This window comes from Dermacentor andersoni, chromosome 1 (assembly GCF_023375885.2).
Source record: "Dermacentor andersoni chromosome 1, qqDerAnde1_hic_scaffold, whole genome shotgun sequence".
Lineage (NCBI taxonomy): Eukaryota > Metazoa > Arthropoda > Arachnida > Ixodida > Ixodidae > Dermacentor > Dermacentor andersoni.
In genome coordinates this window covers 359,556,331-359,581,365 of record NC_092814.1, presented here as the reverse complement: position 1 = coordinate 359,581,365, position 25,035 = coordinate 359,556,331, and the positions used below count along the sequence as shown (strand labels likewise).

The 25,035-nt window shown below is 46.7% G+C and overlaps 1 pseudogene; it reads right to left on the bottom strand.

The window, feature by feature from the left end:
• Positions 1 to 1,246: 1,246 nt before the first annotated feature.
• On the bottom strand, positions 1,247 to 24,225 carry LOC140219575 (putative nuclease HARBI1; annotated as a pseudogene).
• Positions 24,226 to 25,035: the final 810 nt, after the last annotated feature.

The following is a 25,035-nucleotide window of genomic DNA, read 5'->3' as shown; positions in this document are numbered from 1 at the left end:
TGGGCGTGTATTTTTCACAAAACATAACATGGGATGATCACGTGAACTACATTATTAATAAACTATCTAGGACAACCGGCATTATGCGCCGCCACTGTTACTATTTTCCTACCTCTATTAACACACTCATATATAACTCTTTATTTTCTTCTCTATTGAATTACGCGTTTCTTGTATGGTTAACAGCAACAGCTTCAAACATTAGCAAACTTTCCGTCTTGCAAGGAAATGCTCTACGCCTAGCCTGTAAAGTCCCATATCGCTACCACCGTGCAGAATTGTTTAAGCAGCACCACATCATTCAGGTTCCATCATTGTATGATTACAAGCTATGCCGTTTATATAAACTCGGTTTGCTGAAAAATAATGATGCCATGACAAAGCTAGCAAGGCTAGAAAAAAACTCCCATGCTTTTAATGTGCGCCATCCTGAAGTGTGGTACGTCGCCAAATGGTAGAACTAAGTGCGGAAATCAAATGTTAAAATTTCAATTGCCTATACTGCTAAACCACATGATAAAAGAAAATAAGATTGACATATCTAGTACATCACCAAAACAACTGCGTTTAATGTTTGTATAATGATGTGACACGATTATTTCCTATTTCTTTGACTACTGTATATACCCCTTTTCAAGTGACGTTTTATAACTCTTGTGTTTTCCTCTTAGTAGGTCGTACCCCTTAGCCGGACACTTTTACGCTTCCCCGTGTGATAGGGAGTCAGGGCTCCTCAAGCTGTTCTTACAGCTTTTACCTGTCCTCCTCGTAACTTTTTCGTGTTGCGGAATAAAATTCAATTCACTATGTCACCAAGCTACTGTCCCTAGACCTTGGTAACGTGTTTTGCTTACTTTTGCAGTTCTTAACATGTCTGATGACATCAGCTTGATGGTGCGTTCATCGGTAACTCGATAAAAATACCAAGATGCATTTCCTACGTTGAGGAATTACAGGAATGCCATTGAGATCCTCGACCATTCCCGGAGTAGGAATGGGCTAAGTTTCTTCATTCCAAGAAATTGAAAGGAATGGAATTGCGGAAAGTTTTATTTCCCCTTTATCGAATTGGAATGGAATTGGGGCGCTTATTCCGCAACACTGCTCTGAACCATAATGTCCAACCAAAATACGATGTCACTCACGCAAAAGTTCAATTCACCACAACACAGGTCTCTTATATGAAACGCTGGTTAAGCTAAATATGTTTCACTCTTTCTACATCCATCTCACTCCATTTCACTCTTTACATCCATCCACCATCCATCCATCCATCCACCGTCTCACCGCACAGCGTGTCGCTGTACTCATCAGGGCAGTAGGCAGCGTCTGCCATAAGAAAATTGTGCAAACACACGGCAGCCTGAATCATGTTGTTGAGGAGCTCTGGCGCGCCTTCCACCGTTCCAAGAAACACCCGCCAACGGGAGACTAGAATGCCGACAGCATTTTCAATGCACCTGCGTGCCCTCGACAAGCGGTAATTGAAGACCTTTTTTTCTATCATCCAGCTTCCTCCCAGGGTAGGGCCGCATCAGGTAAGTCCGCAAAGGGAAGGCTGTATCGCCAACCAAACAAGGTGGCCACTTCGAAATATTTGAAGGCAGCCCCAGAGCACCCTCTTCAAATACTGCCTGGAGGGGACTCCTCTTAAAAAAAGAGGCGTCTGAATATCGGCCTTGGGCTCCGATGTCCACCATTATAAATCTATTGTTGGCGTCTGCTATAGCCAGCATAATTAGTGAATAGAAACCCTTGTAATTGTAGAAGTCTGAGCCGCTCTTGTTAGGACATTTGATCGCAAAATGCTTGCCGTCAATGCTCCCTATTGTGTTTGGAAAATCCCATTTGTCATACTATTCCTCTGCTATGTCGCGCCACCTCTGTGTGCTTGGCCGTGCGAGTACCAGGGGCCTCAAGCAGTCCCAGATCGCTGGTAATGTCTCCTTCAGTACGCTAGCTACAGTAGATGCATGCATTCGGTAGCTCAATGAAATGTCCTCCATGGACCCTCCTGTGGCCAAAAATCTGCAAAGATGTTAAAAGAGCAGACCGTAAAATTATGGTTCCGATATTTCGACATCTATGTTTACACTGAACCAAATTGTTATCAGCATAATTCTATTCGTTAATGCCTGCATCGCGTTTTACAGACACCATAAGCCCCGCGGGGCCTCTGCGCAAGCAGGCGTTTGGTGGGTTGCGGCACCACGGACCCGAGCACACGAGGGTCGGACCCTCCCGCGTGTAGCCGTGCGCGGCTTAGCCGTGTCCGGGGAAAGGCGGATCCTGGGGGTTGAGCCAATGCCGGGTGTTCGGACCTTTACGGCCCCTCGGCGGCGGCAACACACCCCTTTGGCCTCGGCTTCACGTAGACGGCACCCTCGGACTGACCCACCCGGGGGAAATCGGCAGTCGCCTTTTCCTGTCCTCCTCTCCAATCTTCGTCTTTCTCTCTCGCCTTTTACATCTTTCCTGTCTTCTCATCACTTCTCCTCACTTCCTAGTTTCCTGGCGGCAAGGGTTAACCTTGTGTAGCTAGCCAGCCTTGGTTATGCTGTATTTGGTTATAGCAACGATGTACGGCTGGCGTTGGCAGAGTTTCTCCAGCAGGAACTTCTGTCACGTCCCCCTGTTGGGCTCCATGGTGGGTGGCCGGCATCGCGGCCGAAAACCCAACATTACTTATGGAACATGCTTTCCCTAAACTACCTGGTCGCCCTCAGAAACGAGGACGCACCGAAGAAGTATTTCAGTTTTTCGGACGCCAAGTCCACAATTTTCCTCGTTTTCATGTGATCCACACAGAAAAACCAGCGAAACAAGTCCGCACAATCTCCCCGTTCCTGGTATCTAAGACCCTTACCGAAGTTTTTGGCCCAGGTTATAAGGCGTCGAGGATGGCCAGCGGTGACCTCCTCTTGGAGCTCCGCGATCAGAAACAATTTGAGAAACTGCCTAAACTAGTATCATTTGGAGAGACCCAAGTAGTAGTAACCCCGCGCCGCACGATGAATACCTCACGCGGCGTTGTCTCGGACGATGATTTGCTGGAGCTCACTGAGGCTGAACTCTTGGAGGGCTTCAGTGAACAAAATGTCATAAATGTCAAAAGAATAAAGATTAGGCGAGACGGAAAAGAAATCCAAACAAAACACCTGATACTCACTTTCAGCTCAAGTGTCCTCCCCGAGTCCATCGAGGCCGGTTACATCAAACTTCGTGTTAGGCCATACGTGCCCAATCCTCTCAGATGCTTCAAGTGCCAAAGGTTCGGCCACAGTTCACAGAACTGTCAAGGCCGGCTGACATGTGCCAAGTGCAGTGACACCGAACATTCCTCCGAAACATGCCAGAAGACTCCACACTGTGTCAACCGTGATGGCGAGCACGCCGCATACTCGCGCGCCTGCCCGTCCTGGAAAAGAGAAAAAGAGATTGTGACAATCAAAGTCAAAGAAAACATATCTTTCAAGGAGGCACGTAGGCGGGTGTCATACCTGTCTAAGAGTAGCTTTGCCGATGTGGCGCGTAAGGGGGCAGCGTCACAACGGCCTCCAGCGGCTGTCCGACCCACAGGCAGTGAGTCGGCAGTTACGCCATCTGCCCCCGCAGCGGTTGCAGCTAGCGCTGCTCCGTCTACCCAGCAGACGGGGCCAACGACCCCGAACGTGGACGCAGCCGAGGCTGCCCCAGCCTCCGAGGTTCCTTCCAGCGCTGGCAACGGCCAGCGTAGCCAAATCCCTCTGGGAGCCCCATCGACCTCCGGGCTGGTGGGCGCAGGGGTCTTGCCCTCCAAGGCGGGACTCCCTCTGAAAACTTCCCGCTCGCAAGAGCACGTGTCCGGCGCCTCACAAGAGGCAATGGACACCACACCTATCCTCAAGGCGCACCAGGCGCCTAAGGAGCATCGAGAATCGCTCGAACGCTCCAAAAAGAACAAAACACCTATTACAGGGCCTCGAAAGGGCTCTGTAATCTAAGGCATCTTTCCGTGTCCGTACACACAGCACTAATTTACATTAAATATGGATACACAAATCATACAATGGAACATCAGAGGTCTTCTTAGGAACCTTGATGATTTGCAAGAACTAATCCACAAATATAATCCAAAAGTGCTGTGTTTACAGGAAACACACTTAAAATCAAAAACACAAACTTTCTCCGAACGTATGTTACATTTCGCAAAGATCGCGATGATGCCGTCGCATCATCGGGTGGTGTTGCGATTGTCACTCATAAAAGTATAGCCTGTCAGCCCTTACAGCTACAAACGCCCCTTGAAGCAGTGGCGGTGCGAGTTGTTCTGCTAAACAAACTCATCACTATCTGCTCGCTTTATATACCCCCACATTACAAATTAACTAAACACGAATTTCAGTCCTTCATGGATGAATTGCCAGAGCCTTATGTTGTTCTTGGCGATTTTAATGCACACAATTACCTGTGGGGCGACCCTCGTATAGATGCGCGAGGACGACTTGTTGAACAATTCCTTTTCTCTTCTGGTGCGTGCATTCTGAATAAGAAAGAACCCACATATTACTGTCTTGCCAACAAATCCTTTTCTTCAATAGATCTTAGCCTAGTCTCCCCGTCACTACTGCCTGAACTCGAATGGGAAGTTACAAACAATCCTTACAGAAGTGACGACTTCCCCATACTGCTACGAACACCTAAAAAGAACGAATATACACCACAGGCTCCTAAGTGGAAGATTGATACAGCTGACTGGGAGAAATTCCGAACTCTCAGCAGTATTTCATGGGATGACATGTCCTCGTTAGGAATTGATGCTGCTGTGGAATATTTTACAGCCTTCATAATAGATGCCGCATCTAAATGCATATCACAAGTAAATGGCTTGGGGTGTAAACGGCGCGTGCCGTGGTGGAACGAGGATTGTAGGATCGCTCGTAAGAAACAAAACAAAGCGTGGGGGTTGCTACGCGCCTCCCCCACTGCGGAGAATCTCATAAACTTTAAAAAAGTAAAATCCCAAGGCAGGCGAACCCGTCGACAGGCCAGAAGAGAGCTGGCAGAAATTTTTATCAGGTATCAACTCGTATACAGATGAGGCCAAAGTCTGGAACAGGGTTAGTAGGATAAGAGGGCGACAAACATACTCCTTTGGTAAACACGCAAGGCGAAACCCTGCAAGACCAGGCAGATTCACTTGGGGAGCACTTTGAACGTGTGTCAAGCTCAATCAATTATTCCCAGTCCTTTCTTAAACATAAAGAAATAATAGAACGTAAGCCAATCATTCGAAAATCCAGGCAGAATGAACCGTATAACTGGCCTTTCAGTACTGCCGAGTTGAACGCTGCCTTGAACACATGCAAAAGCACTGCACCGGGACCTGACAGTCATGTATGACATGATTAGAAACCTACATACTGACACACAAGTTACACTACTTACACTATTCAACACTATTTGGGCTTCCGGATACCTCCCATCGACATGGAAGGAAGCGATTGTGGTTCCTGTTCTGAAGCACGGGAAAGACCCCTCCTTGGCGGCAAGTTACCGTCCGATAGCTCTAATTGTCTGTGTAAGCTTTTTGAAAAAATGATAAATCGCAGACTTATACATTTCCTTGAGCTCAACAAAATGCTCGATCCTTATCAGTGTGGATTCCGAGAAGGGCGGTCAACAACAGATCATCTTGTGCGGATTGAAGGATATATTCGCGATGCCTTTGTACACAAACAGTACTCCCTCTCCATATTCCTTGATATGGAGAAGGCATACGATACAACATGGCGTTACGGGATCCTGCGAGATTTGTCGGGAATGGGCATCTGTGGAAATATGTTGAAAATAATTGAAAGCTATTTGTCCAATCGTACCTTCCGTGTAAAAGTTGGCAATGCACTGTCACGTCCCTTTACCCAGGAAACTGGTGTACCCCAGGGAGGCGTGCTCAGCTGCACTCTCTTTATCGTTAAGATGAACACCCTACGTGCTTCACTACCACCTGCCATTTTTTATTCCGTATACGTAGACGATATACAAATAGGCTTCAAATCCTGCAACCTCACAGTATGCGAAAGACAGGTACAGCAAGGCTTGAACAAGGTTTCTAAGTGGGCAGACCAAAACGGATTCAAAGTCAACCCCCACAAAAGTTCTTGTGTTCTCTTCACAAGAAAGAGAGGCCTGGTCCCAGATCCTTGTGCAGAACTGGGCGGACAACAAATTCCTGTAAACAAAGATCACAAATTTCTTGGTGTTATACTTGACTCCAGGCTTACTTTCATTCCGCACATAAAACATCTGAAAGAAAAATGTCTTAGAACAATGAACTTACTTAAAATCCTATCCCACACAACGTGGGGTAGCGACAGACAGTGTTTGTTGAATATTTACAAGAGCCTTGTTCGATCACGGTTAGATTATGGTGCCGTAGCATATCACTCTGCCGCACCGAGCGCACTTAAGATGTTAGACCCCGTTCACCATCTGGGTATCCGTCTGGCCACTGGCGCATTTAGGACAAGCCCTGTTGAAAGCCTATATGTAGAGTCAGATGAGTGGCCACTCCATCTTCAAAGAACAAACATCAGCTTAACATATTTTCTCAAGGTTCGCTCTAATAAGGAACATCCGTGTTTCACAACCGCTAACGACTTGACGTGTGAAACACTTTTTCATAACAGACCCTCTATGAGACTTCCTTTCTCACTGCGTGCAAGAGAACTTTGCACGGAAATGGATGTCCCAGTTCTCGAGCAGCGCTTAATGCCTCCAGCTAAGCTAGTACCACCCTGGGAGTGGCAGCTGATAGTGTGACACATCCTTTATAGAGGTTACTAAACATGCGCCAGAGCCACATATCAAAATGCATTTCTTGGAGCTCCAGCACAAGTACTCGTGCGCAGAGTTTTACACAGACGCTTCTAAGTCGCATGCCGGGGTGTCCTACGCAGCCATTGGTCCATCCTTCTCGGAATCCGGTGTACTGCACCCTGAAACAAATATATTTACGGCTGAGGCGCATGCACTATTGTTGGCTGTGAAACATATCAGAAAATCAAATATTCAAACGACAATTTTATATACAGACTCCCTAAGTGTCGTAAAAGCCTTGAAGTCACACTGTAAACACAGAAACCCCGTAATAACTGAGCTCTATTCCATTCTCTGTAGAGCGTATATGTCTAACCAGCATGTCATTATATGCTGGGTGCCCGGACATAGGGGCATTGAGGGTAACGTTCTAGCGGACCAGATAGCCACATCCATTTCATTGCATGCAGTTAGTCCTACTGCTTCGGTCCCTGTCACAGATCTGAAACCTTTCTTAAGAAGAAAACTGCGAAACCACTGGCAACGTATGTGGGACGCAGAAATAAATAACAAACTGCACGTGATAAAACCACAGTTAGGTTCTTGGCCCCCCGTAACAAAATCACGGCGAACAGATGTCCTATTCTGTCGCCTGAGAATAGGACACACATTTGGCACGCATAACTTTCTACTCACTGAAAATGATCCTCCAACCTGCGGTAGATGCGGGGAGAGGCTGACCGTCCTCCACGTCCTCCTGGAGTGTCGGGCAGCCGAATCTGAAAGAAGAAAACATTTTTCCCTAGCATACCGGCAGCACATCCCCCTACATCCCGTAACGCTACTCGGTCCAGAACCTTTATTTGACACCAACACAGTCCTAAGTTTTCTGAAAGATGTTGTCTTGCATGGTTTTAGCCCCACGTGTTCGTAGCGGGTCCTCTCTTCAGAGGATGCCGCTGCGTTAGCTCTTTAGTATAGCACATGCCTCTGGGCCCTTGTGTTTCAAGGGCTCCGGTGAGGCAGCAGTGCTCCAGGTAATTTTACTATCTCATATATCTTTTATTCTGCATCATTCTTTTACGATGGATTTTAATGTTCAAAGTATTCGCCATGAGTCATCGCCATAATTTTATAGCACGTAGATTTTACGCACTTTACAGCGACAATTTTTAGGCCAGTTTACAGCCAAGTCACATCTCCATAATACATCGTCAACATCACCACTTGTCATGGCGCTCTTTGGCCACACCTGGCCCTTGCGCCATTAAACACCACATATCATCATCATCATCAGACACCATAAGGCCACGAATAGTAGCAAGAATGGCTCGTCGGTGACTCAGTATAAGCATAACCTAGCAAGCACTACTATTATACTCGACGAAAATTTCTGGAAATGTAAGCGATCACTTAACAAATAAAGAAAACTTAACACGAGCCAGTATTTACTTTAATCTCATGCATGGGGAAGGTCAGGGAGGTGAATACGTGGGTTCCGTATTTCTGAAATTACGAAACGTTGGAAACACGAACAAAAAAAAAGCATATTTTCGGGAACGAATTGTTGCGACATGTTACCAAAAAAGTAATTTTCTAAAGCTACAGTACACATGGATGCACGTCGGCTCGAGGCCGCATTGGCTAAAGTCTAGGAAATATGATCAACATATATTTTACCTCAATGTCACCGCGAGCCTTTCTGTCGGTGAGATGGGTCTCCTGTGAGTTGGAGGATGAACAAGCCTGCGGTAAACAAGGCTCAGCAGCTTGTCAAACGATGCCTTTGTCATCCTGCGTGCGACAAATGCATGAAAGTTACGCATAGTATATTTAGCCGAGCTGGAGCTACACAATTCCGAAAGGAGCAACGTTGTCATTTACCTGAAATACTTGAAATGGTATTCGGGATCACTGTTCCGCAGCTCCTGTACTAGGTGGTGGTACTCTCCACACTCTGGACGCTTGTCATATATATCCCTTATGTAGAGAGACCTGTTCCTCTTGCGACGCAGACGACGCACCAACAAAGCGAGAATAATGTTTCGTCTTGCGGAGTGTCTGCGTCCGTGCCATCACCGAGCAACAGTCCGTTCCACAGTGGCGATCGCTACGGACAGAGAAAGCGTGCGAAAAGATTTGTTTGGATGTTCCACGACAGGCGGCACGGAGCGGCGCGTTGTTCTGCGCATGCGCTACTCCAGCGGCGGCAGCTGCGCGGCGTTGTACTGTAGGGGGACGGACATATGCCTGGCGCGGTGTAGCCGACGTGGCGTGACGCTACGCCACCACCGCACGCGCGCGCGCGCCGGGTCACGTCGAAGTGTATTGACGAATGACGCATGCATCTGGCTCGTCACCCGCCGATACTCTTGTCGCTTAGCAACGGAAGTAAGCCGCAAAGTTTAATTTACACGCAGATATTTTTGCCTTTACCGGGAAAATAAAAAAAATATAAAAATGAAACAATCTCTGTTAACCTCATTTCACATTCTCTCTTTTTTAATGCTCGCGGCAGCAAACGGTCGGCGTTAACACTAGCGTGACGTATTTCCTGTTGCCGCTTCTCGCCGAGTGTCCCCTTTAGTTGAATTTCTTTCTCTATGACGGTGCACACGAAGCACTCGGTGCACTATCAGCACACGACGCAGATCGCTTTCAAGAAGGGGATCGGCAGTCACGCCTTGCGTAGCCGCGCGCCGGAGTACTGTTGATCATGGTTCGCATCGAGAGGCAGCGTCCTCGACCATGTCTATGGACGTGGTCTGTCAAACGTGGCACTGTTCAGTTACGTCACGTACTACAGCACGCATCGGCCAGTGCTGATCTTCCACGAAGCAGCAGCATCATCCAGACGCCCCACCATATAAAAATCAGTGAACATAGCTATTACTCGCCCCTTCTTCGTCGTTTCATGCTGGTCTAAGTTAACATGTCGATGCATGAGGCAACAACAACAAATTCTGTGTTGCAACCGCGCTTCTGCGTTCCACAATTATTTCGATGTGTTTCTCGCAAACATACGAAACGCAGCAGCATACGACGACGAAGCAGCAGGTGATTCCTAGAAGATGCTTACGCATCATTTAGATAACTCCGACACAAGTTTCTGCGTGTAATTTTTCAAACATTCTTTCTTCATAGCGATTCCTCTTCCGTGACGGACGGACAAGTTTTGTCGTTGCGTAGTAAAAAACAAATAGTAAATAGTAAATACGCATTTAAAAAATACCGAGTTGTCTCACGCAGCTTCCGGCATTTTTCATGGTGAGGACACGGTGTCCGCCAGCGCCATATTCCTTCTCATCTCCGCCACGCCGCTTGCCGCGTGTAAGAAAGCCGTCCTGAGTTTTGCAAAATCCTGCGCATTCGGCCTAGAAAAGTGAGTCAAGACGAAATTTTGTAAAATATGTTCGGATCCGTTTCGTTTGATTCCGCTGGCTGAAATGGTTTTCGAGGCACTTTTGTTCGGCAACTATGCGGCGAAGTAGAGCTACAGAGTAAAAATATTCGTCTGCCATTGTATTGAAGGAGAGGAGTCCCTCGATCATGGTAAAACTCATGGACTCGAATGTGACACTATGATGCACATTCTCGCCATGCTGTATAAGGAGAGATGACACTGCCAGTTTCTACAATTAGCAGTGGACCGAATGGCTTTCAGGAGTGACAGCCAACCACTAAGCCCGGCGGCGCGCGCTATTTCTTTTCTTAAGTTTTGGCCCCTGGTAAAATGTTTCGTTTGGTATTTGAAATATAAACATCCGGTTCTAGCACCTCGCAGGGGCGTCTGCGTCAGCAGGCGTTTGGTGTGTTGCGACACCACGGACCCGAGCACATGAGGGTTGGACCCTCCCGCGTGTAGCCGTGCGCGGCTTAGCCGTGTCTGGGGAAAGGGGGATCCTGGGTGTTGAGCTGATGCTGGGTGTTTGGACCTTTAAGGCCCCCCGGCGGAGGCAACACACCCCTTTGGCCTCTGCTTGACATAGACGGCACCCCCGGAGTGACCCACCCGGGGGAAATCGGTAGTTGCCTTTTCCTGTCTCTCTCTCTCTCCAATCTTCGTCTTTCTCTTACTTTTCATCTTTCCTGTCTTCTCCTCGCCTCCGCTTACTTCCAATTTTCGAGGCAGCAAGGGTTAACCTTGTGTGAATAGCCAACCTAGGTTATTTCATATTTGGTTATAGTGGTAATGTACAGCTGGCGTTTGCAGGCCGTGTTTCACAGGTCCTGCAGCGTCCCCTTGTAGGACTCCATGGTGGGTGGCTGGCGTTACTGCCGAAATCTCGCATATCTTTATGGCTAGCTCCTTCCCTCCACTACCTGATCGCTCCCTGAAGAGGGGGCGCACCGATGATGTCTTAGAATTTTTCTCCCGTCAAAATCAAACTTTTCCTCGCTTCCACGTAGCCCACTCCGAAACACCAAACAAACCCGTACGAACAATCTCACCATTTCTCGTGTCCAAGTCTCTGACCCAAGTTCTTGGTACAGGTTACAAAGTATCCAGAATGGCAAGCGGTGATCTCCTCTTGGAGCTCCGTAACCTGAAACAATATGAAAACCTACTTAACCTAGTATCATTTGGCGACGCCAAAGTGACATAACCCCGCATCGTACTATGAATACCACTCGTGGCGTAGTCTCCGATGAATTATCTCTTGGAGCTGACTGAGGCTGAGCTCTTGGAGGGCTTCAGTGAGCAGAACGTCATCAACGTTAAGCGAATTAAGATGAGGCGTGACAACAAGGAAATAGAGACCAAACATTTGATACTTACTTTTGGCACAAGTGTCCTGCCCGAGTCCATCGAGGCCGGGTATATCAAGCTCCGTGTTCGGCCATATATCCCTAATCCCCTGCGTTGCTTCAAATGTCAGCGTTTCGGTCACAGCTCACATAGCTGCCGAGGCCACCAAACCTGCGCTAAATGCAGTGCTAATGAGCACACTTCTGAATCTTGTGAAAACTCTCTCCGCTGCGTAAACTGTGAAGGTGAGCACGCTGCATACTCGCGGTCGTGCCCATCTTGGAAGAAAGAGAAGGAAATAGTTACGATTAAAGTAAAAGAAAACATAAGTTTCAAAGAGGCACGCAGGCGGGTATCTTTCCTGCCAAAGAACACCTTTGCCGAAGTGGCGCGTCAGGGGGCAGCGCCACAACGGTCTCCGGCGGCTGTCCGACCCACACCCAGTGAGCCGGCAGTGACGCCATCCGCCCCCCTGGCGGATGCAGCTAGTGCTGCTCCGTCAACCCAGAATGAGGGATCATCGACCCCGAAGGTGGGCGCAGCCAACGCTGCCCCAGCCTCCGAGGCCCCTTCCAGCGCTGGCAACGGCCAGCGCAGCCAAATCCCTCTGGGAGCCCCATCGACCTCCGGGCTGGTGGGCGCAGGGGTCTTGCCCTCCAAGGCGGTCGCAAGAGCGCTTGTCCGGCGTCTCACACGAGGCAATGGACACTACACCTGTCCCCAAGGCGCACCAAACGCCTAAGGAGCGTCGAGAATCGCTCGAACGCTTCAGAAAGAACAAAACACCTATTACAGGGCCTCGAAAGGGTTCTGTAATATAAGGCATCCACTCCGTTTCCGTAAACACAGCACCAATTTACCTTAAACATGGATACACAAATCATTCAATGGAACATCAGAGGTCTCCTTAGAAACCTTGATGATTTGCAAGAACTCATCCACAAACAATCCAAAAGTGCTGTGTTTACAGGAAACACACTTAAAATCTAAACACACAAACTTTCGTCGACAGTATCTAACTTTTCGCAAAGATCGCGATAATGCCGTAGCATCATCGGGCGGTGTTGCCATTGTCATTCATAGAAGTATTGCGTGTCAACCTTTACAGCTACAAACGCCCCTTGAAGTAGTGGCGGTTCGAGTTGTCCTTCTAAACAAACTGATAACCATTTGCTCCCTTTACATACCCCCGCATTACCAACTGAACAAACATGAATTTCACTCCTTGATCGATCAATTGCCAGAACCTTATGCTGTTCTTGGCGATTTCAATGCGCACAGCTCCCTGTGGGGCGACTCTCGTATAGATGCGCGAGGTCGCCTTGTTGAACAGTTCCTTTTTTCTTCTGGAGCGTGCCTTCTCAATAAGTAAGAACCCACATATTACTCTCTTGCAAACCGATCCTTTTCGTCAATAGATCTTAGTATAGTCTCCCCGTCTCTACTGCTTGAAGTCGAATGGGAAGTTGCCAACAATCCTTACGGCAGCGACCACTTCCCTATACTGCTAAGATCACCTAAAGAAAACGAATATCCACCACACGCTCCTAGGTGGAAGATTGAGACGGCTGATTGGGAGAAATTTCGATCTCTTACTAGTATCTCATGGGCTGACATGTCTTCGTTAGAAATTGATGCTGCAGTGGAGTTTTTCACAGCCTTCATAATAGATGCCGCATCTAAATGCATATCAAAAGTAAATGGCCTCTCGTGCAAACGGCGCGTCCCGTGGTGGACCGACGATTGTAGGATCGCACGTAAAAAACAAAAAGCGTGGGGGTTGCTACGCGCCTCCCCCACTGCGGAGAATCTCATCAATTTTAAGAAAGTAAAATCACAAGGCAGGCGAACCCGCCGACAGGCCAGAAGAGACAGTTGGCAGAAGTTTTTAACGGGTATAAACACGTATACAGATGAGGCCAAAGTCTGGAACAGGGTAAATAGCATAAGAGGGCGACAAGCACATGCACTCCCTTTGGTAAACACACAAGGCGATACACTGCAAGACCAGGCTGATGCTCTCGGTGAACACTTCGAGCGCGTGTCTAGCTCCACTCAGTATTCGGCGAACTTTCTTAAACGTAAAGCAATAGAAGAACTTAAGCCACTTAATCGGAAATCCGTCCCAAACGATCCTTATAATCGTCCTTTTACGATTGCCGAACTTAAAACCTCCTTGTCAGTATGTCGGATCTCTGCACCGGGCCCCGATAGAATAATGTATGATATGCTTAAACACCTGCAATCCGACGCACAAATCACGCTACTTACACTTTTCAATGCTATCTGGGCTGCTGGTTATCTCCCATCGAAGTGGAAGGAGGCTATTGTGATCCCTATATTGAAGCATGGTAAAGACACTTCATTGCTCACTAGCTACCGTCCCATAGCGCTTACAAGCTGCCTCTGTAAGCTTTTCGAAAAAATGATCAATCGCCGTCTGATACATCTCCTAGAGTCTAGTAAAATGCTTGACCCATTTCAATGCGGTTTTAGGGAAGGGCGATCTACAACCGACCATCTCGTGCGCATCGAAGCGAGCATTCGCGATGCCTTCGTACACAAACAATCTTTCTTATCTGTATTTCTGGATATGGAAAAAGCGTACGACACAACCTGGCGGTACGGTATCCTGCGCGACCTTTCGGTGCTGGGCATCCGCGGTAATATGTTAACTATCATAGAGAGCTACCTAGCGAACCGTACATTTCGGGTTAAAATAGGTCCTGCACTGTCGCGTACATTCATACAGGAAACTGGGGTACCCCAGGGTGGAGTACTAAGCTGCACGCTCTTTCTCGTAAAGATGAACACGCTTCGGGCATCATTACCACCAGCTATTTTTTATTCCGTCTACGTAGACGATATACAAATAGGTTTCAAATCCTGCAATCTCACAGTCTGCGAGAGACAGGTACAGCAGGCCCTAAACAAGGTGTCCATGTGGGCAGATCAAAATGGATTTAAAATCAACCCCCACAAAAGTTGCTGTGTTCTCTTCACAAGGAAGAGAGGCCTGGTCCCAGATCCTTGTGTAGAACTGGGCGGACAACAAATTCCTTTTAACAAAGAGCACAAATTTCTAGGTGTTATACTTGACTCCAAGCTTACATTCATTTCACACATAAAATGTCTAAAAACAAAATGTCTAAAAACAATGAACCTACTTAAAATCCTATCCCACACTTCATGGGGTAGTGACAGGAGGTGCCTGTTGAATCTTTACAAGAGCCTAGTTAGATCACGGTTAGATTACGGTGCCGTAGTATATCACTCTGCTGCACCTAGTGCGCTAAAAATTTTAGACCCCGTTCATCATCTGGGTATCCGCCTCGCCACTGGCGCATTTAGAACAAGCCCTGTTGAAAGTCTATATGCAGAGTCAGACGAATGGTCACTACATTTTCAGAGAACGTACATAAGCTTTACCTATTTTCTCAATGTGCGCTCCAATAAAGAACATCCGTGTTTCAAAACTGTTAATGACTTAACGTGTCAAACACTTTTTAATAATAAACCCTCCATGAGACTTCCTTTCTCACTGCGTGCAAGAGAACTTAGCACGGAAATGGATGTCCCTGTTCTTGAACATCGCCTAATGCCTCCAACTAAGCTATTACCGCCCTGGGAGTGGCAGGTGATAGACTGTGACGTATCCTTTGCAGAGGTCACAAAACACGCACCTGATATCGAAATCGCTATGCATTTCCGCGAACTTCAATCGAAGTACAACTGCTCTGAATTCTATACAGACGCGTCTAAATCACATGCTGGTGTATCTTATGCTGCTGTTGGTCCCTCTCTTTCTATATCTGACTTACTGAACCCGCAAACAAGTATCTTCACTGCAGAAGCTTATGCAGTACTGTCTGCAGTAAGACATATACAGAAATTAAAACTCGACAGAGCAATTGTATACACAGACTCGCTAAGTCTCGTAAAGGCGTTAATTTCATTACAAAAGCCTAAAAATCCTGTATTCATTGAACTTTACTCCCTCTTATGCAGTATTTATATATCACATATACATATAGTAATATGCTGGGTACCTGGCCATAGAGGTATCGAGGGTAATGTACTGGCTGATAGAATGGCCACATCACTCACATCACTAAACACTTCTTCTGCAGCTGCTGTCCCGGTCACAGATCTGAGGCCTTTCTTGCGTAAGAAACTGCGACAACACTGGCAACGCATGTGGAACGCAGAAATAAACAATAAACTGCACATTATAAAGCCACAGCTAGGTTTTTGGCCCTCGCCATCAAAATCACGGCGAACAGATGTCCTATTCTGCCGCCTCAGAATAGGACACACATTTGGTACACACAATTTTCTCCTTACTGGAAATGAACCGCCAACCTGTGGTCGATGTGGTGAGAGGCTGACCGTCCTCCACGTCCTCTTGGAGTGTCGCGAAGCCGAACCTGAAAGAAAGAAGCATTTTCCTCTAGCATATCGTTATTGCATACCTCTTCACCCAGCTATGTTTCTTGGCAAAGAACCATTTTTCAACACCAAAGTAGTCCTCAATTTTTTAAATGAGGTTGTCCTACATGTTATGAGCCCAATAAATTCGTAGCGCATCCTCTCTCCAGAGGATGCCGCTGTGATAGTTGTTTTATATAGCACATGCCTCCAGGCCCTTGTGTCTCAAGGGCTCTAACGAGGCCATGATGCTCTAGTTAATTTTAGAAACCTATGCATTTCTTTATATCATATCATTATTTTGCAATGCACCTTAATGCACATAGTACACGTCATTCGTCATCGCCATAATTTTATTACACGTACATTTTACGCACTTTACAGTGACTATATTTTAGGCCCCTTTACAGCCACGTCACCTCAACTTCACAGAATTCATAACTCCACTGCGAAATCACTAACACTTGCATGGCGCTCTTTGGCCATACCTGGCCCTTGCGCCACTAAAAACCACACATTCATTCATTCATTCGCCTTGTTGAACAGTTCCTTTTTTCTTCTGGAGCGTGCCTTCTCAATAAGAAAGAACCCACATATTACTCTCTTGCAAACCGATCCTTTTCGTCAATAGATCTTAGTATAGTTTCCGCATCTATACTGCCCGAACTCGCATGGGAAGTTACGAGCAATCCTTACGGGAGCGATCACTTCCCCGTACTGCTAAGAACATCTAAAGAAAATGAATTTCCTCCACAAGCTCCTAGGTGGAAGATAGACACAGCCGACTGGGAGAAATTTCGAACTCTATCTAGCATCTCATGGGCTGATATGTCTTCTTTGGAAATTGATGCGGCTGTGGAGTATTTTACAGCCTTCATTATAGATGCCGCATCTAAATGCATATCTGAAGTGGCTTGGCATGTAGACGGACGCGTCCCATGGTGGAACGACGAATGTAGGATCGCCCGTAAGAAACAGAACAAAGCGTGGGGGTTGCTATGCGCTTCGCCTACTGCAGAGAATCTTGTTAACTTTAAGAAAGTAAAGTCTCAAGGCAGGAGAACCCGCCGACAGGCCAGAAGAGAGAGCTGGCAAAAGTTCCTATCGGGTATCAACTCTTATACAGAGGAGGCGAAAGTCTAGAACAGGGTTAACAGGATAAAAGGACGACAAACTTATTCACTTCCCCTGGTAAACACCCAAGGCGATACCCTGCTTGAACAAGCAGACTCACTTGGGGAGCACTTTCAGAGCGTGTCAAGTTCCACCAATTATTCGCAATCTTTTCTGAAATATAAACACATAGAAGAATGCAAGCCACTCACAAGAAACTGTCGGCAGAATGAACCGTTCAACCGCCCCTTTAGTATTGCAGAGTTGAGAGCTGCCTTGAGCGCATGCAAGAGCTCTGCACCGGGCTCTGATAGAATCATGTACGAAATGCTCAAAAACTTACACAATGACACGCAAGTAACACTACTTACACTTTTCAACACCATCTTGGACGCAGGGTACCTTCCAACGGCATGGAAAGAAGCCATTGTGGTCCCTGTTTTGAAACAAGGGAAAGACCCTTCTTCAGTGGCAAGTTACCGCCCGATAGCCCTCACAAGCTGCATGTGCAAAGTATTTGAAAAAATGATAAATCGGCGACTCATCCATTTCCTTGAACAGAACAAAAAGCTTGATCCCTATCAGTGTGGCTTCCGAGAAGGGCGCTCCACAACCGACCATCTTGTACGTATTGAAGGAAATATCCGGGACGCCTTTATACATAAACAGTTCTTCTTATCGATATTTCTAGATCTGGAAAAGGCGTATGACACAACGTGGCGATACGGGATCTTGCGAGACTTATCGGAAATGGCCATTCATGGTAATATGTTAAACGTAATAAAAAGCTACTTGTCCAATCGCACCTTCCGGGTAAAAGTTGGCAATGTGCTCTCACGTCCTTTTACACAAGAAACTGGTGTACCACAGGCTGGCGTGCTCAGTTGCATACTCTTTATTGTTAAGATGACAACACTTCGTGCTTCCTTACCACCGGCCATTCTGTATTGTCTATGTGGACGACATTCAAATAGGTTTCAAGTCCTGTAACCTCGCAGTCTGCGAGAGACAGGTACAGCATGGTGTGAACAAGGTGTCAGGGTGGGCAGAGAAAAATGGATTCAAAATCAATCCTCATAAGAGTTCTTGTGTTTTGTTTACAAGGAAGAGAGGCCTGGTTCCGGACCGTTCCTTAGAACTGTGTGGACAACAGATACCTGTAAACAAAGAGCACAAATTTCTAGGTGTTATACTTGACAATACTCACTTTCGTCCCACACATCAAACATCTGCAAGAAAAGTGTCTGAAAACAATGAACTTAACGAAACTTCTATCCCAGACTACATGGGGTAGTGACAGGAAGTGTTTAATGAACCCATACAAGAGCCTAATCCGGTCACGATTAGATTATGGTGCCGTGGTATATAACTCTGCCGCCCCGAGCGCGCTAAAGATGCTAGACCCTGTTCACCATCTAGGTATCCGCTTAGCCACAGGCGCTTTCAGAACAAGCCCGATTGAAAGTCTATATGCCGAATCAAATGAATGGTCTCTCCACCTACAGAGATCATACAACAGCTTTACATATCTCCTTAAAGTGCGCTCTAATCCTGAACATCCATGTTTTGATACCGTTACCGATATGAGGTGCGCTACACTTTTCAGCAATCGTCCCTCCATAAGACAGCCTTTTTCGCTGCGTGTGATGGAGCTTAGCAATGAAATGCATGTCCCACTCCTCGAGCTTCGCATAATGCAGCCAACCAAGTTGTTACCGCCTTGGGAGTGGCAGATCGTAGAGTGTGACTTATCCTTTTTAGAAATAACAAAGCATGCACCCGAGATCGAAATCAGAATGCATTTCCTAGAACTCCAGCACAAGCACTCCTGTGCAGAGTTCTACACAGACGCTTCGAAGTCAAATGCCGGGGTATCCTATGCAGCCGTAGGCCCATCCTTCTCGGAATCCGATGTACTGCATCCGCAAACAAGCATATTTACGGCTGAGGCCTACGCATTACTCTCGGCTGTTAAGCATATAAGAAATTCAAAACTTCCAAAAGCAGCGATCTATACAGACTCTCTAAGCGTCGTGAAGGCCTTAATGTCACTCTACAAACATAAAAATCTAGTATTCAATGAACTGTATTCGGTATTGTGTAAAGCGTACTCATCTAACCAGAATATCATAATATGCTGGGTCCCTGGCCATAGGGGAATCGAAGGTAACGTTCTCGCGGACGAGATGGCCACGTCAATCACATCGCAAGCTGTTAACTCTACCGCTGATGTGCCTGTCACAGATCTGAGGCTTCTCTTACGAAATAAACTGCGAAATCACTGGCAGTGCACGTGGGACGCGCAATCAAATAACAAACTGCACGTTATAAAGCCACAGCTACGTTCTTGGCCCTGCGTAACAAAATCACGGCGAACAGATGTCCTATTCTGTCGCCTCAGAATAGGACACACATTTGGGACCCATCATTTTCTACTTACTGGAAGTGAACCTCCAACCTGTGTTAGGTGCGGGGAGAGGCTGACCGTCCTCCACGTCCTCTTGGAGTGTCGGAAAGCCGAACCTGAAAGAAACATTTTCCGCTTGCATACCGTTATTACATCCCTCTACACCCGGCTATGTTTATCGGTAAGGAACCGCTTTTTAACACCAAGCCAGTCCTCGACTTCTTAAAGGATGCAGTTCTACACGTTCTAAGCCCATTAAATTCGTAGAGCATTCTCGCTCCAGAGGATGCCGCTGCGATAATTGTTTTGAATAGCACATGCCTCCAGGCCCTTGTGCTTCAATGGCTCTAAGGAGGTAGTAGTGCTCCAGCATTTCTTATGATCTGATATATTTTACCTATCGTATCATTCTTTTTATATGCATCTAAATGTTCATAGTACAAGTCATACGTCATCGCCATGATTTTATTATAGAGATTTTACGCACTTCAGAGCGTATATTTTAAGGCTCCTTTACAGCCACGTAACACCAATTTCATAGCAATCATAGTTACACTGCACACCCACTACCACAGACATGGCGCTCTTTGGCCATACCTGGCCCCTGCGCCATAAAACATCAAATATCATCATCATCATCCGGTTCTAGCATAACTTATGAAAACCAATCAGTAATTCAAGCCACTAGTGACAACAGGTTACTAACACACCATGCTAAGAAAGTACGCCTTTGCCGATTAAGAATAGGACACACGGTACTCATTCCTACCTCTTGACAGGGGGCCATCCTCCGACTTGTACTAAATGCGACAATAGACTGACAGTCCTCCATGGCCTTATTCAGTGCCCTGCAATAGAAACAGAGAGGAAAGAGTATTTCCTTACTGCATATCGCGAAAATACACCTCTTCACCCTGTATTTTTTCTTAACGATGAACCGCTTTTTAATCTGCAAATAGTCGTGGATTTTCTAGCCGGAACCGAAACCCTAAAAATGATTTGGCCAGGAATTTTTTTACGCGTGGTCAACAGCCCTTGTATTCGAGGGCCCCCTTGAAGCTCTAGTGTCACTGTTGTTTTGTTGTATGTTTTTACGAAAACACAATTGTCATCGGCCCCGTCCCTAACTAACCAGTGTCATCATTTTACTGCCTATATATTTTACGCCAACTACAGATACAGTATTTAGGCCCTTTTACAGCCATGTCACATCTAGCATGATGAATTCACTGTCCACGCCATTCGCAATAAACCGTCAAAGTTACCATTTGTCATGGCGCTCTTTGGCCATACCTGGCCTTTGCGCCATTAAACACGACACATCATCCTCATCTCGATACGTGAATCAACCGTCCTGAAATACCTCTACAGACTAACAAAAAGTGATGATAATATGTGGTGTTTATTGGCGCAAGGGCCAGGTTTGGCCAAAGAGCGCCATGACTAGTTGTGATGTTGACGATGTATTATGGAGATGTGACTTGGCTGTAAACTGGCCTAAAAATTGTCGCTGTAAAGTGCATAAAATCTACGTGCTATAAAATTATGGCGATGAGTCATGACGAATACTTTGAACATTAAAATCCATCGTAAAAGAATGATGCAGAATAAAAGATATATGAGATAATAAAAATACCTGGAGCACTGTTGCCTCACCGGAGCCCTTGAAACACAAGGGCCTAGAGGCACGTGCTATACAAAAGAGCTATCACAGCGCCATCCTCCGAAGAGAGGAGACGCTACGAACATGTGGGGCTAACAACATGCAACACAAGATCTTTCAGGAAACTTAGGACTGCATTGGCGTCAAATAGCGGTTCTGGGCCGAGTAACATTACGGGATGAAGGGGGATCTGCTGCCGGTATGCTAAGGGAAAATGTTTCTTTCTGTCATATTCGGCTTCCCGACACTCCAGAAGGACGTGGAGGACGGTCAGCCTCTCCCCGCATCTACCGCAGGTTGGAGGCTCATTTCCAGTGAGTAAAAAGTTATGCGTGCCAAAAGTGTGTCCTATTCTCAGGCGAGAGACTAGGACATCTGTTCGCCGTGATTTTGTTACGGGGGCCCAAGAACCTAAGTGTGGTTTTATCATGTGCAGTTTGTTATTTACTTCTGCGTCCCACATACGTTGCCAGTGGTTTCGCAGTTTTCTTCTTAAGAAAGGTTTCAGGTCTGTGACAGGGACTGCAGCGGTAGAATTAACAGTGTGTGATGCAGTTGATGTGGCCATCTGGTCCACTAGAACGTTACCCTGGATGCCGCTATGGCCAGGCACCCAGCATATAATTACATGCTGGTTAGCCCCGCAGGGGCGTCTGCGTCAGCAGGCGTTTGGTGTGTTGCGACACCACGGACCCGAGCACACGAGGGTTGGACCCTCCCGCGTGTAGTCGTGCGCGGCTTAGCCGTGTCCGGGGAAAAGGGGATCCTGGGAGTTGAGTCAATGCCGGGTGCTTGGACCTTTACGCCCCCCCCCCCCCCCAGCAGCGGCAACACACTCCTTTGGCCTCTGCTTCGCGTAGACGGCACCTCCGGCCTGACCCGACCGGGGGAAATCGGCAGTCGCCTTTTCCTGTCCTCCCCTATATCTTTCACTTTCCTGTCTCCTTTCTCACAACTCTCCTGTCTCCTCATCTCTTCTTGCATTTTCCCTTTTTTCCTGGGTGGCTAGGGTTAACCTTGTGTGGCGAGCTGTCCTGAGTTCAGCCATATTTGGTTATAGTTGCGCTGTACAGCTGGCGTGGGCAGGACTTGCTTACAAGTTCCTCTCCCGTCCCCTTGTAGGGCTCCATGGTGGGTGGCTGGCACCGCGGCCGAATTATACGTTTTTCCCATGGCACCTCCTCTCTCCAAACCAGATCGCCCTCAGAAAAGAGGGCGGACCGATGTCACTGCTGATTTTTTCCAAACAACCAAAGAAGTCTTCCCTAAGTATCACGTGATACACAGTGAAATGCCAGAAAAACCGGCTAGAAAGATATCTCCGTTCTCAGTTGCAAGATGTCTGAAAGAAGCCATAGGCACTAGCTATAAAGTAACAAAGCTTGCTAGCGGTGACCTACTGCTAGAAATCCAAAGCAAAGCTCAAGTGTGCAAACTTGCTAATATCCTGTCGTTTGAAGACATCCCCATCTCAATTTCAACCCACAGATCGCTGAACACAGTGCGTGGGGTGATTTCTGAAATTGACTTTCTGGATCTCTCCGAAGAAGAAATGTTAAATGGTCTTTCCGAACAAAATGTGAGCAATGTTCAGAGAATTAAGATAAGAAAAGATAACAAAGAGTTACCTACCAAGACCTAATTTTGACTTTCACCTGCTGCACACTTCCAGAGACAATTGAAGTTGGGTATACGAAAGTTGCAGTTCGCCCATACATACGGAACCCTCGACGTTGCTTTAACTGTCAGAGATTTGGCCACGGCTCCCAGAGTTGCCGTGGGCGCAAAACCTGCGCGAAATGCGCATCCAAAGACCATACTTCCGAAATGTGCGAAGCAGCACCTCGCTGTGCGAACTGTGAAGGAGACCATGCTGCATACTCCAGATCTTGTCCCTCATGGAAGAAAGAAAAAGAAATTATTACATTGAAAACAATTGAGAACATTTCATTCAAAGAGGCTAGAAACCGCATCCTAGTCAAAAATAAGTTTTCACTCAAACCGAACATGAACTTCGCCGATGTGGTACGACAGGGCGATCCACCACACCGGCCTCCGGCACCTGCCGAGACCACACATAGTGAGGCTGGGACGGAGCCATCCTCGCCCCCGGTGGTAGCAGCTCACGCTGCTCCACCAGCCGCAAAGCAGGCTATGCCATCCCTCGAGTTGGCAAGCCTCAAGGCCTCTGCCCACGAGGGGAGGTCTGAAAAAAGTGCCGACGTGCAGTCTGCACGACCCTCCAGCGCCTCTGATGAGGTGATGGAGACGAGCCAGGGTGGTTCCGTGCCGTCAACGTCACAGGGACGGCAGAACTCCTTGGATACTGCGTATAAAGAAAACCCCCGAATCACGGGGCGAAAACCAATTAAACGTATCCCAACTCCACACACATAAATCAATATGGCGTTCCTAATACACTGGAATTGCAGAGGACTCCTAAATAATTTTAGCGATATAAAAGAGATCATAAATTCCTTCTCTCCTGTAGCAATGTGCCTACAAAACGAACTTAGGTCCTCAGCATACAAGTGTACTGAAGAAATATAAAGTCTTTCGCCGTGACCGAGAGCAGGCAAACAGGCTCTCAGGAGGGGTAGCCATCATTGTACAAAGTGGCATTGCAGCTCGTGAAGTAAAAATAAAAACTAAATTTGAAGCTGTGGCAGCCACTTTGCTCTCTTAGAAAACGATTACGGTGTGCTCTGTGTATTTAGAACCACACCTAAAAATAGCCCTTCATGAGTTAGAGGACCTGTTCCAACAATTACCAGAACCCTATCTGGTAGTTGGGGATTTTAATGCGCATTCCGGTTTTGGGGGAAGCGAGAAAACAGACGTAAGAGGCCAAATCATAGAAAATTTCATTTTGAGCAATAATGTTTGTTTGTTGAATTCTGGCAAATCAACATACTGCTCCCCAAGCTCAGGAAAGATGAGCTGTATCGATTTATCTTTTAGTTCACCTTGTATTTTTAACGATTTTAAATGGGACGTCATAGATAACCTATATGGAAGCGATCATCTACCAGTCATAATCACTCTTCCATCCTCACCTGAAATCATTCCAAACAAACCACGACGATGGAAGCTCCAAGCAGCTGACTGGACACTGTTTAGAGAAAAGGCCAATCTAGATGAAGTCTTTTCTGAAGACCTTAGTGTCGATGATCTAAATGAAAAATTCACAACCTGTATTTTAGCCGCTCCCCGTTTAGCTATCCCCCAGACTTCAGGAGTGGTGAGACAAAATCACAAGGTGTGGTGGACTCGGGAATGCAAAGAAGCAAAGCGAAAACAAAATAAAGCCTGGGGTGTCCTTCGCCGATATCCAACTCAGGACAACCTCCTAATCTTTAAAAAGGCACGAGCTAAAGCACGATACGTCCGCCGTAATGCCGAAAAGACGTCATGGCAAGCATACGTTTCATCAATAAATAGCACAGTCACATCAAAAAAAAATGTGGGAGCAGGTACGTAAGCTCCATGGTAGCTACTCCCCATTTACAATTCCTCTCCTGACAACCCCTGGCATCCAAACAAGTATAGAGGAACAGGCCAACATATTAGAACATTTCGCTGCAGTCTCTAGTTCTTCACACTACACGGAGTCATTTTTAAAATATAAAAACGTGGCTGAAAAGCAAAGGCTTCCGATTAGTGGCAGCATAAATGAGCCGTATAATAGTTTAATCACTCATCAAGAAATCACTAGAGTACTGTCTGCAGGGAAACAAACTGCACCAGGGCCTGATGAAATTCACTATGAAATGCTGGCACATCTTTCCGAATCAGCTATAAATGTACTTCTGCATTTTTTTAACAAGATACTGTTACAAGGGAAAATACCGGAGGCCTGGAAAAAAGCTATTATTG